Below are 13,124 nucleotides of genomic sequence, written 5' to 3' on the forward strand. Positions count from 1 at the left end.
CGCGACAATGGGTTTGCGGGCCTGTTTGCCCAGCACAGCACTTGGTAGTGGGGTGGTGCAGTCGGGAGGAACCATCATCTGAAGGCCCTGCTGGTTGGCTTCGGGGGTGCTATGGGAGCTTCGTGGGTGTTTACAGCCCTAAGTCTGGGAGCTAGTAGGTTCTCGATTGGAGGTTTGCTGCTCTACTTGCTGTGGGTAGCCAGCTGAACACTATGACTCCCAAAAAAGGTACAGGTCATTCAAAGGGTAAGCAGCCTGCCCCTAAGCAACCGCCAAAGCGACCAGCTCCGGAACCTTCTTCGTCTGATGAAGAGGCTGATTTATTTATTTATTTATTTATTTTATTATATTTATATCCTGCCCTCCCCGCGAACGGCCAGCAGGCCATCTTGGACCATTTACGGGCAGTGGAAACAGCAGCAGGCTTGTCCAATCCTCTGGCAAGGCCTGTGGGTGGGGCAACGGGCCGAAAGGAGATGCGTGCCGCTGCCAATAAGAGATTTCAGGCCGAAGTGCTAACTTGTTTATCTCTTGTAGAAGGGCGTACTGCTGTACCTGTGGCCAGTGATGGTGGTGCCTCTGGGTCTCAGGACATCGGAGCACCTGTAATGATCCCTTCAGAGGTTCAGTGACCAGTGGAGGCCATGGCTGGCCCTTCTTCGGCAGCTGGTAAGTGCTGCACACCCCACACATGATGTGCTTGGCCCTAGGGTCGCCCGGCACAAGAGGGTTTGGCTGTTACCCCCAACACAATGGCATGCGGTCATGGCTGCGGCAGTTCTGCTCCCCCATGTGCTTCTCAATCAGTTTTCAACCCAACATCACCACAGGGAAATGTGGCTGGAGTTTCTTACTTCTTTCAATGGTATTTCTTTTTGGAGGGACGATCTCCAATTGGAGGCGGAACTCCAGGTTCACTCTGATGCGGCAGGATCAGTGGGCTTTCGGGAATACTTCTGGGGGCACTGGTGTGCTGAGTCCTGGCCGGCAGACTGGGTGGATGAAGGCCTAACAGCTGACCTGACCTTCCTGTAATTTTTTCCTATTCTGGTAGCGGTCTACTTGTGGGGGGGGGGGAGTTGGCTAATCACATGGTACACTTTTGGTGCGACAACCTCGTGGTTGTGCAGGTCATCAACTCCCTTTCATCCAGGTCTTCCCATGTCATGCAATTGGTCAGGGCCTTTACACTTTGTTGCTTTCAACTAAACATATTGTTTTTTGCCAGGCACGTACAGAGGGTGGACAATGGGGTGGCTGACGCTCTCTCTCGTAAACAGATGGAGAGGTTTCGTCATCTGGCCCTGGATGCCGACTTGCAACCAGTGTGGATGCCAACAGGGCTGTGGTTGGCTGGAAGGCAGAAGTGCACAGGGCAATAGGACTAGCCATAGCACCAAACACCAAGAGAGCTTATGACCGGGCAGTCATTCAGTTTACGGAATTTAGACAGGAGATAGGGTATCTGGATGCGTGGCCCATTCCCTTGGACTATCTGTTGCATTTTTGTGTCGCGGCAAAAGGTAAGGGTATGGCGGTGAGCTCGATCAGAGGTTTGTTATCTGCAGTGGCCTATACCAGCCGGGCGTGTGGGTTGGAGGACCAGACCAGGGACTTTCAAATATGTAAGATGTTGGAGGATTGGTCACGTGAGGCTGGACATCAGGCGGACCCTAGGCAGCCCATTTCTCCTGAAGTGCTGCGTGGCCTGCAGGCTGTGTGGAGGGATGTTTGCTCTTCCGAAGAGGCTGAGGCCGCCCTGTTCCATTCAGCCACTCTTGTTGCCTTCTTTGGGGCTTTTCGCATTAGTGAATTGGTTGCCCAATCTAAAAAGGACGTTTTTGGTAGGGTGCTATTGTTGCAAGATGTAAAGCTAGGTGTTATTAAGGCTTCCATTTGGGGGGGCATTTTTTGGTGTTTTGTGTTTGTGTGCATGTGTGTGTCTGCACCTGGAAGTCACGTTGATCTCTGGTGACTGACCCCTACTGGGGGCATGGAGGATATTAAGAGAGGTGGCTGAATAAAGCCTGTCTCTGTCCTCCCAACGTGGTATTCCAAGGAAGTCTCCCATCCAAGTACTAACCGCAGTCGACCCTGCTTAGCTTCCGAGATCGGGCTTGCCTGGGCTATCCAGGTCAGGGCAGGAAACCTATTTTTGATTCCTGTATACATGCACATCTTTGCATGGACCTAGCAATTAAATATGGAGTCTAAATCAAAATGATGGTGAGTCATTTTGATTTTGGAGGAAGCCAACCAGAGGTCTGTTTTCCCCAAGAACCCTGAAGCTTCCTCCCTGATAATTTGGTCTTAATGAATGACTCAAATCTCTAAGACAATAACCAAGCAGGCCAGTCCCAGTTATTTCCCCCCTTATCTTAATAGCTGGGTCGGAAGATCTCTGCCCTGACTTGGTAGCTATTTCGGGATTCCCTCCAGTTACCCCAGCCTCTTGATTTGCCCCTCTGCTTCTCATTCCCACTCTGATATGCTTCTCCCATCTGGCCAGTTTTCCTCTTGGAGCTGCATTGCAGACTTCAGGTGCTGGCTTGTGTGTTTTTGTTTTGTCCCCCCCCCCGGTTTTCTTAGCCCCTCCATAGGCAGGGGAAGATTTCACTGTTTTATTAACACCCATTTTGTTTTGTTTTTTATTTTGTTTTTTTATTAAATTTTTTATAAACAAATTACAAAACACAGAAGTGCACAAATTTGAGCAGCAAATCACCCATTTTGTTTTCCATTCTGTAAGGTTGTCATTTTCTTTGCAAAAACCACTTAACCTTTTAAAAACTTTTGTCTTTTTAGTTATATAAAAACATCTTTTAGTTTGGAAAGAACTATTGCCCTCATTATTATTATTTTTTTGGAGTGTTGGTCTGAATCTCGACCTTGGTATACATAGGGGTAAAGATTTCATTATTAATATCCGGCAATACACATATTTTCTCCTTTCTCCAGAGAAGGACATTTTTGCTAGTTACGGGGGCTGCATGTGTACTAGTGATTAGAGTAACACACCTATCATATTTAAACAAAAGACCTGCCAAGCCCAGAATAACATTCTTCTACTCTTTGCGTCTCCACTGGGGAGAAAAGCAGGGTATAAATAAATATATGGTCTATACCTTCATATAAATTTACCCCAAGCTCAGTTATAGTATAATAATGTATTTCAACTTTTGAAAGCATGCCTGGGTTTGTATTATATGTTTGTTTGTTTAAAATATTTATATCCCACCTCTCTACAAGATTCTTGAGCTGACATAAATCATTAATAAAAACTACGATCATCAGTGTAATATAGTCGATAGGGAACAAATTCAGAATAATCAGTCAAATTCTTGACCAAACAGATGTGACTTAGCTGCACCCTAAAGGAGGTCAGGAAGGAGCACACACGGACTCCTCGTGGGAGGGCGTTCCACAAATTAGGTGGAAGCATGGCAGAACAGGCTTGTCCTGATTGCTAGCACACAGAAGGCACACAAAGGCAGTTTCCAGGCATCAAAGGTTTTACAGCAATTCCAGGGTCAGATGTCAAAATACAGTTCCAAGTTTCAGGCACAGGGTTGGCAACTAGGGCCCTTCCTGCACTCTCCTTTTAATCGATGTTCACTGCGGTGTCCTCCAAGCGATTTGGCATTAAAATCACATTCAACCTTCTTTTTTAATCCACCCCCCCCCATTCTGCACTAAAATCAAGTTCAACCCAGGCCCATAACCAGGATTTTTAAATCGGGGGGGGGAGGGTTTAAATAAGTCGGGGGGCGCCCACACAGACACCCCCAAACACCTCCAAGGGAGCAACACAAATAAAATAAAGAATTGGAAGGCGGGGGGGGCAGGGGGCTGGATGGGAAGTCAGACGGCCTTGGTAGTAAGTCAGGGGGCCGGGCCCCGAGATGCCCCACTGTAGCTACAGGCCTGGTTCAACCTTCTTATTCCACCTGCCCCCCCCCGTTTTGCATTATATTACCTCCCTTCAGTGGTCAGCCCGGTTTTCAGCCTGCTGTTGCCCCAGGTCATTTGGATGCTGTTTTACCATGGGCTTAAATTGCCTCAACTCAAACACTGAGAAAATACAGAGCGGCAGGCAAATGCAGAAAGGGACACAGCTTCAAGTCCAAAGGGAAATCCAAGAATAAGGATACAATGGTTCAGGCCAGGGTCAGAGATGAAGAAGTCAATCCAGAGCACAGGCGGCAAGGTCAGTAGCTAATAGATGAATTGCTTCCATGCAGCCTCTCCCTTCTCTGTTGCTTTTAAGCGCCACTCTGCTCAGCAGCCCGTATTGCATCATGCACATGCCGGCTGCCTCAATCCTGCTCCTGCAAGCACTCATCCTTACTGTTGGTGCTGGGCTGGTGCTGTGCTGCTAGGTGGACACTGCACCTTCTGTCTTGAAGGTCTCTCCTCATCTTCTTGCGACAGTGTCCACAAGGCTCTAGCGATGGAGGGGGTGAACTTACTGGCAACTGGCTCTCTGTTGCCAGCCCAGGGCTGGAAGGCTGAGGATCTATGTCTGGCCCCTGAGAGACTGCCTCCTCCTCCTCCAGCGCCTCTGCCACTGGCTGTGGGTTGAGGTCATGTCTGCTGGCTGCCTCTTCCTCAGAGAAGTCTTCTGCATCTCTTTGCTCTGCTGGGCTTGGCCGGTCCACGACAAGGCCTTTGTGGCAAGCCTCCTCACTTTACTTGGAGAAGGGACATGTAGGAGAGCCTTCAGTGACAACTTCAGTGTCCAGGCATATGGGAGCAGGCAGTCTTTCAAACACCCTGGTCCCACACCATATTTTTATAAGTCAAAACCAGCACTTTGAGTTAGTCCTGGAAACAAAATGGAAAACAATGTAGATATTTTAAAACATGGGCGACAAAAGTTCATGAAAACTAACCTCAGCCAATGAATGGGTAGCCGCACTTTGAATCCATTGAAGCTTCTGAACTGTTTTCAAAGACATTGTCTTTTATTGGCAAAAAAGGTTGCTGAGGCACCCCAATGGCCAAGAAGGTTGGCAGGTCTTCTGGACAGGGAACTAAAGCACAGAAGATATTTGAAACAGAAGCATCAAAAATGTGATTTTTCTTCTATGTGAAATTATGCTCTGACTCATGCGGCGGAGAATTCAAGGGAAGCTGCAGTTTTATTATGTCTTTGTATATCTAAGGTGGAAGAAATGAAAAAGGCATCCTTCCCCCCCCCCCAGCCTCTGCTGTGCACTTCTCATTCTTGCCTCTGTAGCGGCATTTCTACATATAGGTTAACTAAGCTGCTGTTAAGGGAATTTAATTTGAAATGGACTAGGCTGCTTGCTTTCAGAACTTGGAGTATATTTAGCAAGGAAAGATGTTCATGCAGGACATCTCCTGGGAAGCCAGTGAAAACTTTGATGGGCTTGAATGAATACCAATGAGTGCAACCTAATGGAAATAGTAATTGCTACATCATTGGAATGTCTTCAGGTAATTTACAGGTATATGTAAGTAGCAATCACTGGTTTGGGTATATATTCCCTGGGAATAGCTGCATTTGATAATGGTTTGCATATGTATCTGAAGAACAGATGTGGGTCTATAAGTTTTCTCTCTGATGACTTTTGAAGTCCTAAACAGTAGGTACACATGAGACACATGAAGGTGCTGCAGTCATTTTCGGAAATCCAAAGCTGTCCCATTTAGAGAGGCTGCTCTTCTAAATTTCTCCCTCGGTTGTGAATTCTGAATGGCCTAGCTTTTATTTCAACTTTCAATGGATGCATTACGAATCCTATGTTTTCTATTTTCAAGTTTCATAAATCCATAGGGTTGGGGCAACAGTGTGGTTGGCCAGAAGACAGGAATACACAAGGCTGTCCACGGTAGAGACGAGGCAGGGTCTAGAAGTAGAATCAGCAAAACGATCTGAATTTTCACACTGTGGACAAGTTGCTCTGCCTGAAGGGCCAGCCCAGAGACAGAAGATCTATTTATCCAGGCTTAGGGTCACCAGGTTCCTCCTGGTAACTGGTAGGGTATTGGGGGGGACTTACTGGGAGCAGGAGGGAGGCTCTGCTGATGTGCAGCAACATGCCCACATCACTGCCCATGTGACCTGGAAGTGACACCATAACTTCTGAAATGTCAGGGTGATGCTCTGGTATTTGGGCAAAAGCTCTATGGAGAAGCCAAATTTACCATAGAGTTTTTGTCCAAATACCAGAGCATCACCCCAACATCCCAGAAGTAATGATGTTACTTCCAGGTTATGTGGGCAGTGATGTAGGCATGTCACTGCAACTCAGCAGAGCCTCCCATTTTGGGGAGTAAGTTCCCCCTGCTGGCCAGTTGATCAGCAGCTGGGTGGTGAGGCCTGTCAGCGGGGGACCCCCCCTCCACTGGGGGGTCTGGGAACCTTTTCCAGGCTAGGTCTTAAAGGACCATTCAGTTAGCTGTTCCAAACAGCTTCAATCCAATCCATCCAGGAAGAATGTTTATTTTATTGGCCATCTTCATGGTGGAACTGTGGTGCAGGGGGATTAGGCTAGCAGGCATCTTGGGTGTTGCCATTTTGGAGCTGCTGACCATGTGTTTTGGGTTCACATTCCCTAATACCTAACAAGCCCCCTCACCCCCGGGTTAAAACAACTCTACTGTACAGAGGAAAAGAAACACCTGTCTGTCTGTCTGGACTACTCACAATTCTCCAAAGACCGATTTGGAAGGGAAGAAAAGCAGATATGACAAGACTTCCAACAGAAGCTCCCCAAAGTTACCCCACAACAGCTTGACAGGCACCCCAGCCCCACCAGACCAGTGGAAATCAGAGTTTTCCATTTAAAGTGATTAGTGATGCAAAATGTCTTATATAATAAAGACTGTACAGTTTCTTGCCAAACCAAGTGTTTCTAGATTGAAGTGTTGTTGTGTGTTCATATACTGAAACCATGCAGTGGAACAATTTCAAGTATGTTCCTAAGTAACAGTTGTGCCTCTAGGGTTGCTTCCATATTGGATGTTAGGTCTGGCTCCTCTACAACCTCTCCAAATTGGGGGTGGGTTACATTTCTGAGGTCCCAGTTACAGACCCCCCCCCCAAGGTCTCCCACATTTATATTCTCCCACCCTTCCAGAGTGTGAACCCCTCTGTGTGTTGTGAGGGTGAAAGTGGGTGCAACCATGCAAAGGGTGCTCATCATGGGGGGAAGAAGGCCTCCACCCCCTGCGTACCACAGGCCTCCACCCCTGGGCACCAAACCCATCCTGCCAGTCCACTGGAGCCTGGCCTTAGCAAGGCATCACCATGGGTCTTGGAGCCTTCTGCCCCTGATCTGTTCCTGGTCCTGGTGTTCTCCACAGAGGTAAGAGTTGTTGGTAGCACTGTCCAGAGACACCACCAGTTGCTATCACTCTCTGGAGAGAAGGACTCTGACAGCAGTGATTCAAAGGTTGGGAGGGAAGCATCCTCCCCTTCCATATCGCAACTCCCTGTTGCTACTCCCTCCTCACCAGGAAACAGTGGTCCCTCCCACCTTCTCCAATCCTTGGGCCACAGTTTGAAAACATTTCTGCACCCTCCCTGGTGACCCCTGTCTGGCAGAGTGCTAGTTGTGTCTGGAGGGGCATAAACCTACCCCAACACTTGCGCTCCTCTGTCCTCTGCAGGCTCCAGTGTTGCCACTGGAAGAAAGAGTGGCTGCCAGTGGGAGGAAGAAGAGGGCTCACTCCCTCTCAGCAGGGAGAAGTGGAAGGGGAGCAGGAGGCCTCTCCAAGAAAGGCTCCCTGCACTTGGGTTGCCATGGGTGGGATATAAAGATTGGCCACCCTCCAAGAGGTCAAAAGGGCCATGCAGAGGGCTCAGAAAGTTGTCACTCCTCTCGACATCAGTGAGATAATTGCTGTGGATTACCAACCCTTCTCCATCATGGAGGACATAGTCTTTCACCATCTACAGTGGCAATGGTCAAGGCTCAGGTACAAGGCAGAACTGTGCACTTCATGGCAGACCTCTGGAACAGCCCACAGGACTGTCGCAGCACAGCCCAGGCCCCAGGAGTGGATGGTCCTGCCACCAGGCTACAAAGTGGTTCTGCTCCATGTTCAGGGGATGGATGCAGACCACACAGCCCAAAAAATCACCCTGTGTGATACAGAGAAGCCTGAGGGAGTGGGTGGGTGGCGGCAACATCATCCATGGCTATGTGGTCACAGATGCTAGTGCCAACAAGCTGACAGAGGTGAAGTGTGTGTGCCTCAAGGGCACTGTCTGCCTGGCACACATATTTCAGCTGGTGGTGAAGGATGTTCTGGGGCTGGGGATCACTGTCAAGGCCACCTGGGATGCTGCCCCCCTCAAGATGCAGTCCTTGCTTAAGACTTCTTGCACAACATCAAGTCTGTCTGTCTGATACATGAGAGGTGGGAGGGGGTGAGGAACTCCACCTACACCATGGATGCACATTTGGAGCAGCAAAAGAGCACCCCACAGGATGTCATCTACTCCATGACCATCCTGCATGGGGAAGAGGAGCTCAGCATCAGCGCCAACAACTGGCTGACCCTCTCCCAAATGGTGCATGTCCTCAAACACTTCCAGGACACCACCGACGTGCTGTGCACCCATATGGCCAGCCTGGGGCAAGTAATTCCCCTGATTTGAGGGCTGGACTGGGTATTGGTGTCCACAATGGAGTCAGCTGTTCTCACACAAGTCAGGGCTGGGGCAGAGAGGTTGCAGGTGGGTAGGGCATCACCCCCAGGTTGCATCCTCTCTGCTATAAAGGGGAGTACAAGCTGGTCTGTATGGACTGTGACCCCCAGATAAAAGGCAGCATTGCTCTCCTAAATGCACAACTGTTGCAATGGAAGCATAAGTTCTGCAAGGACTCAAAGCTGTAGGCCTACAGACATGGCCAGAGGGAACAACAGGTAAAAGAGGCTGGGGAGGAGCAGGAGGAACTGCAGCCTAGCACCCCTGCCTCAAGGAGTCCAACCAGGTAGAAGCCCCATTACTGGTTGTCAGTAGTGAATCAGGAGGTCAGCAGTGGTGGGGATGCGAAGCATGTAATGGCAGACGATTGGCAGAGGTGATTGTGAAAGAGTACCTCACCAAGTTCTCTGAGATTGCCAACACCAATCCCTCGCAGTACTGGTCATGCAAGGCTGTCATCTGGCCTGACCTCTCTTGCGTGGCCAAGAGCCCTGAGTCAACTTAATGAGCAAACCCCAGCAGGCAAGATGAGTTCACAGTCAGGAGGGTATAAAACTTGGTTCCTCAGCTGACCCACTCAGCATGAGCAGAGAGATGGGGTTGGTTCAGTCTATCTAACACCCAAACCCCAGCAGGGAGACAGACCAGTTCACAATCAGTAGGGTATAAAATGTGGGCCCTCATTCAGCCAAGTCACCCAGTAGCTAAGCCCCACTGCTTGGCATGAGCAGAGCGACAGAATGGCAAAGTGTCCTGAGTCCACCTAACACCCAAATCCCAGAGGAATCAAAATAAAAATGTGGGTCCTCACTCAGCCAAGGCACCCAGTAGCTAAGCCCCATCACTCAACACGAGCAGACAGACAGGGTGGTAAAGATCCCTTAGTCTACCTAACACCCAAACCCCAGCTGGGAGACCAGTTCACAATCAGGAGGGTATAAAACATGGGTTTTCACTCAGCCAAAGCACCCAGTAGCTAGGCCCCTCTGCTCAGCATGATCAGAGAGACAGGGTGACTCAGAGCCCTGATTCCACCTAATACTCAAACCCCAGCAGGGAAGACAAGTTCACAAGCAGGAGGGAATAAATGAATGTGCTCTGTTAGTTGGTTTTTAACAAATTCCCTGCCACTCTGCAAACAGCTGAGAAACAAAAGGGTGTGGAACTGAGCTAAGCATATGTGTAGCTTTGGGATCCCATAGAGCAGAATGGGGACTCTGTAATTGGCAGCCAGCAGTGCCTGTTAAGCTTTGGAGGGCTCCTGTTGGTGTTTCTAAGGCTGAAGAATTCCACACCCACTGTTGCCTTGGAATTTTGTAAAGAGTTTAATTGAATGGAGGCAGTCTGTCTAGAAATGTATCTATTCACGAACCACCAGAAAGAGCACTAAAGTTCATGGAATGTTCGTGCCGGTCACGCTTCCACAAACATCGCTTTGCAAACCATGAACCAGGCAAAATTCATGGTGACCTTTAGTTTGTGAGCCAGCTCATGCCCCTACCTACTTGTTAGCTGCCTCATATAGGGTTTCGTGTCTCCAAGTGGTGGTGGGAGATCTCCTGGAATCTCAACTGCTCTCCAGATGACAGAGATCAATTCCTCTTGAGAAAATGGCTGCTGTGGAAGGTGGAGTCTATGGCATTGTAGTCCACTGGAGTCCCTGTCCTTCCCAAAATCTGCCCTCTCCATGCTCTACCCCCAAACTTTCCAGGAATTTACCTGCTCAGAGCTGGCAACCCAGTGCCTCCATCAGGTATAAGGAGAGGCGGCATAGAATTGTTCAAAACAAATAGTACATTTTCATTCCAACTTTTCTCCAAGGAGCTCAAGGTGGTGGAACCCTGTAAGGTACGTTACACTGAAAGAGAATGAATGGACCATAGTCACTGCCAATGCATTCTGAAGTATAGTTACACCTTTATTTTACTGAGTCAATCCATCTCATGGATTGGATTATTTTATTGAGTCAATCCATCTCATGGAGAGCCAGTTTGATGTAGTGGTTAAGTGTGCGGTCTCTAATCTGGGAGAACCGGGTTTGATTCCCCACTCCTCCACTTGCACCTGCTGATGTGACCTTGGGTCAGTCACAAGCTCTGGCACAGCTGTCCTTGAAAAAGAGCAGTTTCTGTCAAGAGTTCTCTCAGCCCCAACTATCTCACAGGGTGTCTGTTGTGGGGAGGGGAAGAGAGAGGAGTTTGTAAGCCGCTCTGAGACACCTTTGGGTAGTGAAGGGTGGGGTATAAATCCAATCTCCTCTTCTTCTTCCTCTTCCTCTTCCTCTTCCTCTTCTTCTTCTTCTTCTTCTTCTTCTTCTTCTTCTTCTTCTTCTTCTTCTTCTTCTTCTTCTTCTTCTTCTGTTGTCTTCTTTTCCTGCTGTCTTCAACTTTTTCCTAGTATGATTGTCTTTTCCAGTGAGTCTAATCTTCTCATAATGTGACCAAAGTATGATAGCCTCAGTTTAGCCATTTAGCTTCTAGGGAGAGTTCAAGCTTGATTTGGTCTAGAACCCACTCATTTGTCTTTTTGATGGTATCTGTAAAACTCCTCCAACACCACATTTCAAAGGAACCAGCTTCCTTCCTATTGGAGCCCACTTCATCAGATGCATGTACTTACTAAGGAAGTACCTGTGCTGTGTGTGCATTTGTGTGTGTATATGATATACACATACACACAAGGTTATGAAGAAAAAAAATGCAAACAGCTGTGAATTGCAAGGTGAAATGTTGTAAGGTAAAATTAAAATGTAGTCTAGGAAATTACAGAGACTATTCACACCGATAGTAACTGACTGTCTCATGACCTTTTTGCTAAACTAGTTAACATCTGTTAATGGCTAAGGAGTTCCAAGTCCTTGTTAAGTCCTTGGGAGATAACTATCAAACTTCTCGATACGTTCAGATTCAGCACTTTCAATCCGCAGACTCTTGACAGTTTGTCCTGGGAGATTGAAATCTTTTTCCACTGGCTTTTGAATACTGCCATTTTAAATATCAGATTTATGTCCATTTATTCTGTTGCACGGGGACTGACCTGTTTGTCCTATGTTAATTTTAATGAGAAAAATTCTGTGTGAGGAAAAAGACATAGCCACGGGGTTGGTTTCCCACAAGAGAGAAATGAAACCGAAACAAGGACCCTTGAATCGATCGCGACAGCTTTCAAAAATTCAGCCTCGTTCCTTGTCTGAGCTTTGCATGTGGGGTAATTAGAAATCCTCTTTCCGCGGTGTGTTTGTACATTGAGATCACTAGGGTATGAGGCACATTAGGCAGAATCTATCCTGCACCTATAAATCTATGGCTTCTGGTTGCTATATAATGTAACCTTATTAAAAAGAGAGGAAGAGAGCACATTGCCATTCTTGTGTGCGTTAAAATTAGCACAGTATGTCTCAGGTGGCAGGAGAATAAAATTTCACTTTCATAACTGTGTTGTTACTGGGTTTGGATAATTTTGTTGTTGGGAATACTAATCAAATTAATGTTAATAAGCCAAAAGTAATGAAAATGGTTCCATAGAGCGGGGGAGGGGGGACCCTTCTCTTAAATGTGCTCGGGTTCCTTCTACTTTCCCTCTCTACTCATAATTAATAATAGGTGTCAAGAAAAAAAAGTACTAATCTGCCAAGACTCTATTGTCTCCAGACAGAACACACTTTGGCAATTATGTGGCTGCAGGTTGGCATACATTAGTGTTGCCTCCCTTTCAATACCCAGTAGAGATCAGTGCTCTGTGCCGTGAGGTACCTGTGAGTCACCCTTTGTGTCTGTGTGAGGGAACACAGATAGGGCTCTGTATTAACTTCGCCCATTTTAATATACTTCACTTCCTCTAAGGACAGCTGAGTGGCCTTCTAGCCTCCCAACACCCCTGTAAATAAAATAAGTTTACTGTGAAACACAGATAATTATTCATGGCCACTGTCAAGAACTATTCATTCCAGTCTTCCTCTCCTCAGGCTTGAAGAGATGCTGGGGTATCTGGGAATTGATCTTGTGAGTGGTTTTTCAAAAAAAATTAGCAATGTAAGTAGCAGTCATGGAGGGGGCTCATATGACATTAGGGACACTATGTGGGGAGAGAGGCACTAACCCTTTCTTATGTAGGTGGGGCTTGGAGATCTCCAGATGACAGAGGTCCATTCCCCTGGAAAAATGGCTGCATTAGAGGGTGGACTCAGTGACAGCTGTGGTCCCTCCCCTTGCCAAACTCACCCTTCACATGCTCCACCCTGAATTCTCCAGGGATTTCCTAGCCAAGGAATGCTACCTCCGATCCCCATGTCCTTTTTCCAACCTCATCTGCTGCCTTCAGCTGCTGTTGTGTATCCAGCACCGGATGTCTGTACAGCCTAAGGATCCTTCCTCCAACTTAAGTGTATGAGCAGAGCATTTGAGTAAGAGACACTTGAGTTGGAGAGAGGCTCCTTAAACTG

The sequence above is a fragment of the Gekko japonicus genome, unplaced genomic scaffold (genome assembly GCF_001447785.1).
Source record: "Gekko japonicus isolate JY-2015 unplaced genomic scaffold, Gekko_japonicus_V1.1 scaffold602, whole genome shotgun sequence".
Classification (NCBI taxonomy): Eukaryota; Metazoa; Chordata; class Lepidosauria; order Squamata; family Gekkonidae; genus Gekko; species Gekko japonicus.